The sequence below is a fragment of the Mesocricetus auratus genome, unplaced genomic scaffold (genome assembly GCF_017639785.1).
Source record: "Mesocricetus auratus isolate SY011 unplaced genomic scaffold, BCM_Maur_2.0 Super-Scaffold_100008, whole genome shotgun sequence".
Classification (NCBI taxonomy): Eukaryota; Metazoa; Chordata; class Mammalia; order Rodentia; family Cricetidae; genus Mesocricetus; species Mesocricetus auratus.
This window is the reverse complement of record NW_024429192.1, coordinates 78,043,615-78,056,789: the sequence shown is the minus strand read 5'-3', so window position 1 is coordinate 78,056,789 and position 13,175 is coordinate 78,043,615. Positions and strand designations below refer to the sequence as shown.

Sequence of the window (13,175 nt, the reverse complement as noted above, 5' to 3'; positions counted from 1 at the left end):
AGCAATACAGAGAAACCCTGTCTCAGAAAAACCAAAAAAAATTATTCTATTTTGTATGTGCCTGAATACACATATGTACGTCACATGCACACAGAGGTCAGAAGCGGCATCAGATCCACTGCAACGGAAATTAAAAACAGTTGTTAGTTGACGCATGGATGCTGGGCTGAGGACTGAACCCAAGTCCTCTTCAAGAACAAGCATTCTTAACCTCTGAGCATCTCTCCAGGCCCACGAACCTTAGTTTTGGAGACATGGCGTGGTTGGAATGAGAATGGCCCGCACAGGCTCGGATATTCGAGTGCTTGGTCTGTAGTCGGAGGAACTGTTTGGAAAGGATTAGGAGGGGTGAAACCTCTTCTTCTGCTTCCTGTTTGTGGACTGGGATATAATCTCTTGGCTACTGCCCCCACACCATGGCCTGCCTTCCTGCTGCCATGCTCTCAGCCATGATGGTCAGGAATTCACCCTCCCTAACTGTAAGCTCCATTAAACTCTTTCTCCTACAAGTTGCCTTGGTCATAGAATAGTAAAAGTAACTAAGTAACTGAAATTGTAGAGTTGAACTGCAGAGTAGCTACAATTGAAAATTACAATTTGAACTATAATTGAAAAATAAGAACTAGAGTCTCTCACTGAGGCTGGAGTTTGCCCATTAGCTCCACAGACTGGCCAGAAAGCCCCAGGGAATCCTCCTGTCTCTGTCATCCAGCTCTGGGATTACAGGTGTGTGTTGCCATGTTCAGCTGTCACCATATGGGTGCTGGAGAGCTGGACTCAGAGCAACCAAACATGAGTCTTAAGCGCTTTATCCACTGAGTACTGATTTATAAAATAATAATAATGATAATAGTAATAGTAATTATTATTATCATCATCATCATCATTATTATTATTATCGCAGGGTTCACTATGTAGCACACCAGAACTGCTGTGTAGACCAGGCTGGTCTCAAACTCACGGTACTCTGTCTGCCTCTGCCCTCTGACTGCCAGGATTTCAGGCTTCACTACTATTGATTACTTTTTTATTTTTGAGACAATGTTTCAGTAGGTAGACTCACCTGGACCAGAGTTCTCTATCCTTAGGCCTCAGACTCCCAAAAGAATTGGAGTTCACCACCATAATAGGCTCAAACATCAGTTTAATAATATAATAATATAATAAACAGTTTCTTCATCAGGGCAGGGCAGTGGTAGAGGCCTTGTCTAGCAGGTGGTAGGCCCTGGGTTCGATCACCAGTACTGGAGAAGGAGGCGGGGGGTGGAGAGAAGAGGGAAAAGAGGAAAAAAGAAAACAAATAAGTTCAGGATTATTGTGATTCTATCTCTTTCTAGAAGTGTGTGTAATATAAAAAACACTTGCAGGCTAATTTGCTCTCTCCATGAATTAATAAGGTGCGGTCTGTCTTGCCTGAACCTCAGGGTGCTAAGAGAGCTAACTGCCTTCTGTGCAGCTGGGACTGTGCCTAGCCTTGTGGCCACGCCCACGCCCTCTGCACAGACAGGTGCAGCAGCCACTAGGGATACCTGCCCCATGGGAGAACCCTAGGGATTCAGTATGGTTTCTCATATCCCCATCCCCCATTTCTAAAACATATCCAAAAAGAGGCTTCAGTGGTCTTTCCTCTAGCTGACCCATAAGTGGTTAAAACCGTAGCAACAGGGTCCCTTCACTGAAAACTCTGGAATGTTCCAGCAAAGGTTTCCTGAGCGCTGGTGAGGAAGTTACCCACCCGAGGCAGAGGCATAGGGGGCACCGGGTGCCACTCTGCAAAGCTGAGGGTTATGGCTAGGAAACAGTGCCACCCTATGGCACCCAGCTCTGAAGAGTTCACACAGTTGTTCTGGGTTTTTTTTTTTCTGTTTGTTTTTTTGGTTTTTTTTTTTTCACTCTGACTTCAACACAGCCCGGCTTGGACACAGGACAGCAGCTGAGGCTATCCCAACTCTGATCCATTTTGACAAAGGAGGATCTGGAAGCTTCTAGCCCACATCTAGTGCAACCGGGATGTGGCAGAGTCCCATCTCAAAATCAAGTTTTGCCTCCAGAGGCTCCATCTAGACACAGGATCATACAGCCCTCCAATGATCTGTGAAAGGCATTCACAGAAATTGCACTCAAAACCCAAAGAAGAGTGTCACTTTCTTCCTGAATGAGGCTTACTAGTGGAGCTGCATAGGTCAGAGACGGGACGGAAGCAGGGAGGCACCCAGAAGGTGGAGCCAGGAGGATTGAAAGTTTGAGGCCAGCATAGGCTATTATACAGCAAGGCCCTGTCTCAAAACTAAGATGAGACTCTTTATTTTAGAGAATTTTTTTAAATTTATTTTTCAGTTTAAATTTAGATAAGAAACAAGATTGCTTCACAAGTCAGTTCCAGGTCCCTCTCCCTTTCCCTCCCCTACTCCCGTGCCCGCCCCCCAACACCCCCCCATTATCCCCTCATTTTCCCAGGGAGGGTGAGGCCCTCCATGAGGGTGTCCATAGTCTTTCATTTCATACAGGGCAGGGCCTAGACCCTCCCCCCAAGAGTTCAGGGTGAGAGTGCACCTCACATTGTTGGATGGGAGTCCAAAGTCCGTGTGTATACTCGGGATGAGTACTGATCTGCTGCCCAAGGCTCAATAGATTCCCTAGGCCTCCTCACTGACACCCACATTCAGGGGGTCTTGACCAGTCCAATGCTGGATTCCCAGGCTGATGCCTGGGATTCAAGAGTTAACCTTTGTCAGGTCAGCTGTTTCTGGGGGTTAAACCAGCCCAGTCTTAATCCCTTTGGTCATCCCTCTCTGTTACTGGCTTTCTTGAGTTCAGCTCAGTACTTAACCGAGGGAGTCTGCCTCTTCTTCCATCAGCCACTGAATGTATTTTAGAGAATTATAAAGTCACAATTTTAACAGACACTAGAAAAAGTTCCCAGCTATGTCGAGCAGCAATGTCTCAAAGAACTATAGCCAGCCCTTGGGAGTCTCTCGTTTCCCAGCTCACCTGCATTGCTGGTTTTATATGTGTGTGTGTATTCATATCTGCACACCCAGTTCCACGAGACGTGGGCACCACCACCACCACGAGGACCCCTGTGCTCATAGCCACGGCCCCACTGACTCTCCTGCATGCTGTGCCCCCCCCATCCTGTGTGTCTGCAATTTTCTCATTGCAAGGCCGTTACATAAGCAGGGCCTCGCGGTGTGTGAGCCTCCTGGGGTTGGCTTCTTTCCACTCCGTGCTGCCCTCCCGAGACTCATCCTACTTGTGTATGAAAACTCTGCACCTCCTTATTGCTAAACAGTATTCTGCCTCGTGGGACTTTCGAAGAAGACAACAGTTTATTTTATTCACTGATTTATTCTGGTTTGTTGGGGCAGGGTCTCACTTTGTAGCCTAAGCTGGATTGAAACACACTGTGTACTCCAAGCTGGCATATAAATTACTCTGTAGCCCAGGATGGATCTGAACTCACTATGCAACCCAGGTTGACTTAGTATGTAGCCCAGGCTGGACTCAAACTGTGCACCCTCCTGCTTCTGCTTACCCAGAGCTGGGATTTCAAGTGTGTGTCATGATGCCCAGCCAAGGGAGGGTTTTTAAAGGGTGGGGACCACTTTTACCTAAAGAGTAATCTGCTCTTCTGAATTTTTGACACACTCACAAATAAATTCATCTCTTGATTCTTACAAATTCAATATTATATTTGGCATTGTGTGGTTTTGCTGTTGTTTTCTTGTGGATTTTGTTGTTATTGTTGTTTGAGACAGGGTTTCTATATGTAGCTCTGACTGTCCCGGAACACGTTCTATAGACCAAGCTAGCCTAGAACGCAGAGATCCACTTGCCTCTGCCCCCTGGGTGCTGGGATGAAAGGGGTGTGCCACCAACGCCCGGCCCTTTCTTCCTCTTTTTTTAAGATAACTTTTCACCATGTAGCCCTGGCTGGCCTGGAAATCACTATGTAGACCAGGCTGACACAGAACTCACAGAGTTCCTGTCTCTACATTCCAACTAATGGGATGGGGTCACGCCTTTCAGGCCACACCTCCTAATCCTTGTCAAGCAGCACCACTCTCTAATGATCAAATATATGAGCCCATGAGGAGCATTCTCTTTTTTGGGGAGGATTGCTTATTTGTTTGCCTGTTTTGGTTTGGTTTTTTGTTTTTTTCAGGACAGGATTTGTCTGTGTAACAGCCCTAACTGTCCTGAAACTCCCTCTGTACACCAGGCTGGCTTCAAACCTACAGAAATCCACCTGCCTTTGTCTCCCTAGGGCTGGGGTTGAAGGTGTGTATCAAAACACCTGACTGGGCCATTCTTTTGTTTGTTTGTTTTTTGTTTTTACGAGACAGGGTTTCTCTGTATTGTTTCAGAGGCTATCGGTCCAGCCCGGCCTCGAACTCACAGAGATCCGCCTGCCTCTGCCTCCCGAGTGCTGGGATTAAAGGCTTGCGCCACCACCGCCTGGCTTGACTGGGCTATTCTTATTCAAACCACCACAGATAAGAAAGCCTAACAGCTTGATTTGAGCCCCAGAACTCACATGAAATTGTCTTCTGACCTCCAAATGCACACCAGGCACCCCTATCCTCCCCACCCCCCCACCTGATGGAGGAAGTCCTGTGTATATGTCAATAAAACACTGTTGGCCAATAGGGAACCAAGATAGGTGGGGCTAGGAGTCCAGGAGGACTCTGGGTAGGAGAAACACAGAGAGTTAAGATGTAATGCCATGGGGTAGGAAGCCCGGAAAGTTCTCTGGTAAGAGAAATACTTAGATTAACAATTATGGGGGTAATTACTTAAGTCAGAGCTAGCCAGGAAGAAACAAGCAAGGCCAACAGCTTCATAATTAATATAGCCTCCTGTGTGTTATTTGGGACTGATGTGGCTCTGGAATCAGGCTGGCGGGAAGGCTTCTCTCAAGGAAAAGGCTTCTCTTTTTTCTTTTTTCTTTCTTTCTTTCTTTCTTTTTTTTTTTTTTTTTTTTTTTTGGTTTTACGAGACAGGGTTTCTCTGTATTGTTTTGGAGGCTGTCGGTCCAGCCCAGCCTCAAACTCACAGAGATCCGCCTGCCTCTGCCTCCTGAGTGCTGGGATTAAAGGTGTGCGCCACCACCGCCCGGCTCAAGGAAAAGGCTTCTCTTTACACCCACCATACACACATCATAGATACAACAATAATAAATAAAATAGCCAGGAATTGTGGCACAGAACTTTAATCTCAACACTTGGGAGGAAGAGATAGGTGGATCTCTGTGAGTTCAAGGCCTACATATAGAAACACTGTCTAGAAATAAATAAATAAAAATAAAAACAATATAAAAACTAAAACTAGCCAGGTACTTTAATCTCAGCACTAGAGAGACAGAGGCAGGCAGATCTCTGAGTTTCAGGCCAGCCTGGTCTACAGAGTGAGTTCCAGGATAGCCAGGACAGAGATGTCCTGTTTCAAACTGCTCCCCACAAAAAAATTAAAACCAAAGAAAAAGAAAGACAAAAAGCAAATGAAGCCAGTGGTGGTAACACAGGACTGTTCTGCCAAGCTACTCAGGAGGCTGAGGCAGGGGTATCACAAATTCAAGGCCACCTGGGCTTCAGAGTGAGCTGTGGGCTCCAGTTCTAACTGCACAAGAAGAAAAGATGTTGGGCAGTGGTGGCGCACGCCTTTAATCCCAACACTTGGGAGGTAGAGGCAGGTGGATCTCTGTGAGTTCGAGGCCAGCCTGGTCTACATCTACAAAGTGAGTTCTAGGACAGGCTCCAAAGCTAGACAGAGAAACCCTACCTCCAAAAAACAAAACAAAACAAAAGAGGCGGGGGGGGAGGTGATGTGGAGAGATAGCTCACAGGTTAAGAGCACTGACTGATCTTCCAGAGGTCCTGAGTTCAATTCCCAGCAACTACATGGTGGCTCACAACCATCTGTAATGAGATCTGGTGCCCTCTTCTGGCCTGCAAGCACACATGCAGACAGAATACTGTATACATAATAAATAAATCTTAAAAAAAAAGAAAGAAAGAAAACCCATATAAATAAATAAATAAATAAATAGATAAATAGATAAATAGATGGAGAAGGAAGGGGGTGACTTAGAAGCCAGACACAGTGGTGCTGCCTATAGTCTCAGCTCTTTATCTGAGGGCAAAAGATTAGGAGTTTAAGGTCAGTCTGGGAAATGTAGGGAAATCCAGTCTCAAGGTAAAACAATGGCCACCACTACCACAGCAATAATAAAGAAGTTGGTCTTAAATAGGCAAAGCTTCAGTGAAGCAATACAAACTCTTATTAGCCTGCAATTAAATAATTCCCCCAATACATTAAAAGCTGTGGACGCCATCTTTATTGTTTCTCTTTAAAGTTATTTACACACAGGATGGAACTCACATCTTATTTCTGTTTTATTTTCTTCCTCCCTGGGCTGAAAGGCGCTGCCCATTCGTCTCTTCCATTGTCTGGTTTCTTTATTGTGCAGAGGCTGTAATATATGGGCTTATTTTATTAGCTTGTACCTTCTATTAAATTATGTTCATGCAAGATTTGCAAGAAAAATAGCTGCTTGACTTACTTGGGAATTAGAGACTTAATTTGGGAGGTTGATTCTCACTTAAAAATTCAGGCACTAAAGTAAGGTGTCAGAGAACTTGTCTGCCAGGGGACAAAGAAGATGCCCCAGACACTGGGTCTCACTGTTAAGAGCATCTGAAGAAATTGTTTTCCTTTAAGTACTAGGGATAGAGACCTGAGGGGACTGTGGCAGGAGCACACACAGGTTCTCAAGCATAGTAGTAGAGCACTGTATCATTGAGCCACACTCCAGACCCTCACTGGGGGATTCTAGGTAGGTGCTCTGCCACTGAGCCACACCCCCAGCCCCTCATTGGGAAATTCTAGGCACACTTTTCATTGATGAGTTATACCCCAAGTTCAAGGCCATTTACTTATTTATTATTTTTATTTTATTTTTATATTTTGTTTCATCTAGACAGGGTTTCTCTGTGTAGCCCTGGCTGTCATGGAACTCATTCTGTAGACCAGGCTGGCCTTGAACTCACAGAGATCCACCTGCCTCTGCCTCTTGAGTGCTGGGATTAAAGGTGTGTGCCTCCACCACCTGATCCTTTTTTACTTTTTAGGGTAGCGTTTCACTAAGTTATCCAGGCTGGCATTGAACTCCCTGTGTACCCCAGTCCAGCCTTGAACTTGCAGCACTCTTGCCTCAGCTTGGCAGAGAGCTGGATGAAAGCCTATGCCACCAGGATGAGCTCTTACTTCATATCCGTAACTGAGGCTCCGGCTGCCTCTGCCCATCTGATGCAACCTGCTCCTCCCATGCAGCTTACAGGCAGCTCACTGACCAGGCATCCATTCTTCAGGTTTGCTGGGCTGGGGTTAGGGGTGGCAGTGGCCAGGTCAAGTCCACCAGACCTGCACATAGCAAAGCCCCTTGGATGGGGCTATGAATGGCAGGGAAACTGAGGCAGACAAGGATTCATTGTGAGTTAATGGCTCCTGAGGATGACAGCCATCACCTGCTGCTCCACAGATAGAATGCAAGGTCACCAGACTAGGAAAGGTGTCATCCCTGACAGCCCAGCCCCAGCCTCCCATGCAGTGTGTGCTCCCCGTAGACACTGTTAACTGGGTAGTGCTGACTTCAAATCACCGGGCAACTGCCCAGCAACCACCTGTATGTATGCCCAAGGGGAGGGACAGACACACAGAGCTCAGAGCACGGAGTTCAAATGGTGGGAACTGAAGAGAAGGGAGAGGAGGGAAGCGAAGGAAGGGAAGTGGGTAGGAGCGGGAAGGGAGAAAATACAGGGGTTATAAAAAAAAACAAAACTCCGCAGTCATTCCAACGACCAAGTGTCCTGCAGTTAAGATTCCTCCATGCTGTTGCAAAGCCGCCCCTCTGCTCCGGACTAGCCTGGTGGAAGGTGTCTCTGGCCCCTGTGGAAGAAGGCGAGTCCTTATCCTTCCAGGCTCTGGCCGCTAGGTGGCAGGCGCGCGATGGGTTGGACGCACTGTGGTGTGAACCGCGCGTTTTCTCTGCAGGTTTTGCACAGCAAGCAGAAGCAGAAAGAACCACAGAGAGATGGGACTGTATCCCTGGAGATGAGTTTAGACCTCAGGATTTATCGAGAGTAGAGAACTTCAACAGCCTACTGGCGGTATTTTAGAGTTTTTATTTTTTATTTTTTTATTTTTTGGCCGGGCGATGGTGGCTCAAGCCTTTAACCCCAGTCCTCGGGAGGCAGAGGCAGGCAGATCTGTCTGAGTTAGAGGCCAGTTCGATCTACAGGGCAAGTTTCAGGACATCCAAGGCAGTTACACAGTGAAACCCTATCTCGAAAAAATATTTTATGCATACGTGTGTTTTACCAGCATGTATGTGTGCCATGTGCATTCCTGTGGTGGTCAGAAGAGGATGTCAGATCCCCTGGGATTGGAGTTACACGGTTAACCATCGAGCCATCTCCTATTTTGTATTGAGACAAGGCATTTCTACGTAGTCTGCGCTAACCTCAAACATGCAATCCTCCTGCTTTAACCTCCTTAGTGCTGGAGTCCCATGTCATTACTCCCGCTGATAGAGTATTGGGTGTGGTCACTCCTGGTCTCCTGCTTCTGGCCCTGTGGGCTAGTGGAGCATGTTCACCCAGAAGACACTGGGGAGTTGGGCAACACTGGCCTCAGGCTTGCTCTGAGCCAGGCTTGGCAACACGGAAAATGGCTGGTTTTCTGCCTTAAACTCTTCAGGGCCAGTAAGGAGTGCACAAGAGCATCTAATTTTTAAAAAAAATGCATTCACAAAAAATATTAATTGAATAGCTGTGGTGGCCCACAGCGCTGTATCCCTGACACTCTGAAGGCCAACTCTGGAGATCCTGAGTTCGAAGACAGCCCAGACTGCATGGTGATACCCTGCCTCAAATTTCAACTCCCAAAGATCCACCCACAGATAAACGAGTAAGTAAAAAGAGTTTTTAAACTAATAAATAGATAAAAATGAGTAAGTAAATGTGGTCTCACTAAACAGTAATATCATTTAGCGGGAAAAAGAAATGAGGTACTGGTACTTGGTACATCGATTGTATTAGTCAGGATTCTCCAGAAAAAAATATATATATGCTTTGTTAGAATGCCTTACAGGCTGTGGTCCAGCTAATCCAACAGTGGCTGTCTCCCAATGGAAAGTCTAAGAAGAATCCAACAGTTGTTCAGTCTGTGAAGCAGGATGTCTTCAGCAGGTCTTCAGTATATGCCAGAATCCTCAAGAAGTTAGTTCTAAGGCCAGTGAAGGAAGGAGCTCACTATCGAGAGCAATAAAAGTAGGCAAAAGAGCAAGCCCTTTATATAGATAAGCTGCCAGCAGAAGGGGAGATCTTCTCCTGGTGAGTGTGTGTGTATATGTGTGTATGTGTGTGTGTGTGTGTGTGTGTGTGTGTGTGTGTTGGGGAGTGTATGCACATGTGTACATGTGCACACAGAAGCCAGAGGGCATCCTCCCGTATCCTTTCTCAGGCACTGTCTACTTCCTAAGACAGGTTTTTCACTAACCCTACAGCTTATTGATTTGCTGGGCCGACTGGCCAGTGAGCTCCAGAGACCCGCTGTGGAATTACAGGCGTCCACCAACAGATCAGCCTTGTTTGTAGCAGGGGATTAGACTTTTGGACTTATTGGTAGGTCTACAAGGCAAGCATCTCTCCCTCCTGCTTTGGGGTTTGCTGTTGCTCTTTTGATTTGGGGCTTTTTGTATGGTTTGTTTGTTTTGTTTTTTTGTTTTTGTTTTCTGTTTTTTTTTTTTTTTGAGATGGTGGTCTCACGTAGCCCAGTCTGGCCTCAAACACTGCTGTGTAGTAGAATGACCTTAAACTCCTGATTCCCCCTGCCTCCACCTCCTGAGTGCTGGGATTACAGACATGTACAATCGCTCCTGGTTTTTGAAGTGCAGGGTATGGAACCCAAGGCCTTGGGCATGCTAGGCTCTCCTGATAGAGCCACGTCTCCTGACCCTCCCTTTGTCTTATTCTTGGAAAAGGGTCTCACTATGAATCCAGGCTAGCTCACAAGCTCTCTACTTCAACCTCCTGAGTGCTTGACTCCCGGGTGGATGCCATCACATCCAGCAAAAACACGCAGTGCTGGGAATGCAGCATCTCTTCTTCCAGCCTCCCTCACCTCTTACCTTAGAATAAACCTCTCCAGGCACATTACCTAATTCTTCACAGACGCAGATCACACAAAACACACCCAGTGTCCATTTTAAATACAACTTCAGCAGTCTCCTGCACGCCTCACCAGAGGGTCTCCTGTGGTCATCTAGGCTTGCCTGTCCCAGATCAAACTCTGCTTGCCAAGCAATTTTCCAGATAAATCCTCTCACATTGCCGGCGATCGTGTCTTCACAAAGGGTGCTAAGCTAACCGTGATCTTTACCGAATTAGGCTGTGCTCAGATCACTTTCCTGCTTTTAGAACCCTCTTCCTTCGCTGGCAGCATTCTAAAAATATCAGCTAAGCTACCAACTAATTTATAATCCCCACTTCTGCTACTATTGACAGATGGGAAGTTCCTCTCTACCCTTTGTCCTTCCGGATTAAGCAATTATAATCTTTTCCTGACAATTTGATTGTTGATGGTATGAGAGTCTGGCTGAACCATGAGACCAGGAGGGATTCTTGCCAACAAGGCTCTCAGATTAGCTCAGCTACGGGTGAGTGTAGGAGGTTTTTATTCTCTTCCTCGTTTCATTTCTCCTTTCTTCTTTTTATTTAGTGTGTGTGTGTGTGTGTGTGTGTGTGTGTGTGTGTGTGTGTTGTCGTTGTACATGCCTGTGGAGGCTGAGGACGTGGGGAAATCACCCTTGATCATCTTCCACCTTATTCATTGAGGCAGAGTCTCTCAGGCAAGCCTGAAGCTCACCCTCGTGGCTAGCTTGTCTCACTACTGAGCTTGCTCTGAGGGAGGGGGTCCCCACTTTTGCATTTGAAGGCTGGAATTATAGAATTGCCCAGCCAGCATTTCCATGGGTTCTGGGCATTGGAACTCAGGACCTCATGTTTGCATAGTAAGTGCTTTCTTTAACTATTGAGCCACCTCCCCGACCCCAGACTGGGAAGATGGCTTAGCATGTGGAGCAAGCATGAGTCCCACCCCCCAGAATCCATGTAAGAAATGCTGGCAAATCATGGATGCAATCCCAGGGCTGAGGAGGATCCCTTAGGCTCACAAAATCCAAGAAGCCATGTAAAAAGTTAAGTAGACATCTGCGTGGTCAGAAGATGGCATTGGATCCCCTGGAACTGGAGGTACAAGTGACAGAGCAATCATGCAGGATCGGGGAATTAAACTCAGGTCCTCTGCAAGAGCAGCAAGTGTGTTCAACTGCTGAGCCTCTCCCCAGCTCATAGGTGCTGCGTATGGGCACTTAAAGGATACTGATTTACCAAAAACTCACCTAGGATGGAGGGCAACCCATGAAAGCCGCACCCCTGGAGTCTCCACCCCACTCACCTTTCATCTCCTGCACACTTCAGTCCCCCCAAGACCATGTAGGGGTTAGAAAGGCGTGGTGGCTGGAGTTCCAGATGGGAGCTGCTGATCACAGTCCATCCATAGTCAGGAAGCAGAGAGAAAGAAACGCCGGCGCTCAGCTCACTTCTTCCTTCTTATTCATCCCCAGCCTACCGAGTGGTGCCACCCACATTCGGGGTAGGTCTTCCCACTTCCATTAACCCAGTCTAGAAACTCACAGATACACTTGGAGGAATATTTTTGTTTCCCTAAGTGATTCTAGATCATGTTAAGTTAACAAGTATTATTAGCTATCATACTAGACTAAGTGGCCAGACACAGAACATCTCAGCCAGAGGATGCCATCCTGTCTGTGATACTGGCCACTCCAGAGCTAGCACAGCTGGCTTGGGAGTGGCACCTCCATGGAACAGGAGCAGCTATGCTGGGCCAGGACAGCAGTCCCCTTGTCCAAGACTGGTGATGTCACAGTTGCTGCCTAAGGTTCAGTTTGCAGACTAGAATGCCAGTGCTGAGCCAGTCCTCAGTTTGGGACCATCTAAGATGGAGAGGTTGTGCCCAGAGTGTGGGCAGGCATCTCGCGCTGGAGTGGACATGTCGGAAGTGGCTTTGCTTTTGCCACTTGCAGTGTGATAGAGATATGCAGAGTGGCATGGCCTGTGTACAGGATCCTGCCCAGTTCTCAGAGGAAGGTTGCTTCTTCACAGCAGTGATGGGCGGTGATACTGGCCTGCAGAAGCACAGGGTACTTCCTTAAAGACACATTGAGGGACCAAGTAGAAGGCTCAATCAGTACGACATTCTCTACAAAGCATGAGGACCTGAGTGACATTCCATTTTTATGTAAAAAAAATGATGGGATGCAAACTTGTAATTGCAGGCCTTGGGAGGCAGAGATAGGCAGAGCCTTGACATTGCATTGCTCATCAGCCTAGATAATGTATGAACCTCAGGCCAGTGAGTGACCTTGTCTCAAAAACTAAGGTGGAGAGTGACTTAAGAGGACAACAGTGATTGATTGACCTCTGGCTTCCACCATGTATGCACGTGTGCACACACACACAAATATACTAACACACATATACACACGAATACACATATTCACTAGTATACACACACACATAACTTTGAGCAGGGTGTAGTGGTACATCCCATCCCTATAATCCTAGCATTCAGGTAGTTGAGTCAGGAGGTTCAAAATCAGATAGGGACACATGAATGAGACCCTGTCTAAAAAACCCACAAAACATGAGGTTGGAGAGATGGCTCAGCAGTTAAGAGCACTGGCTGCTCTTCCAGAAGATCTGGTTTCAATTCCCAGCACCCACATGGCAGCTCAGCCCTGTCTGTAACTCCAGATCGGGGTTTCTGACACCCTCACACAGATGTGTATTCAGGCAAAACACCAACAGACATAAAAAATATTACAAAAAAGACCCCACAAAGCAAATGCCAAAGCTCCAGAGCTGTTGAGATGGCTCAGTGGATAAAGGTGCTTGATGCCAAACCAAATGACCAGAGTTCCCACGTGGCAGAAGGAGCCCTCTGACCTCTACTGCCATGGCATGCATCGTCCTGCCTATACCAAAACAAACAAACAAATAAAATCCTCAAACCAAAAACCCGCACAGCTTAGG

General features: G+C 46.9%; 1 long non-coding RNA gene across 1 annotated transcript; it reads right to left on the bottom strand.

Moving 5' to 3' along the window:
• Positions 1-1,127: 1,127 nt before the first annotated feature.
• LOC121141812 lies at positions 1,128-11,643 on the bottom strand. The gene is made up of 2 exons (XR_005878745.1): positions 11,518-11,643; positions 1,128-1,244 (listed from the first exon to the last, which is right to left on the bottom strand). It is a non-coding gene; the product is annotated as an uncharacterized LOC121141812 (long non-coding RNA).
• Positions 11,644-13,175: the final 1,532 nt, after the last annotated feature.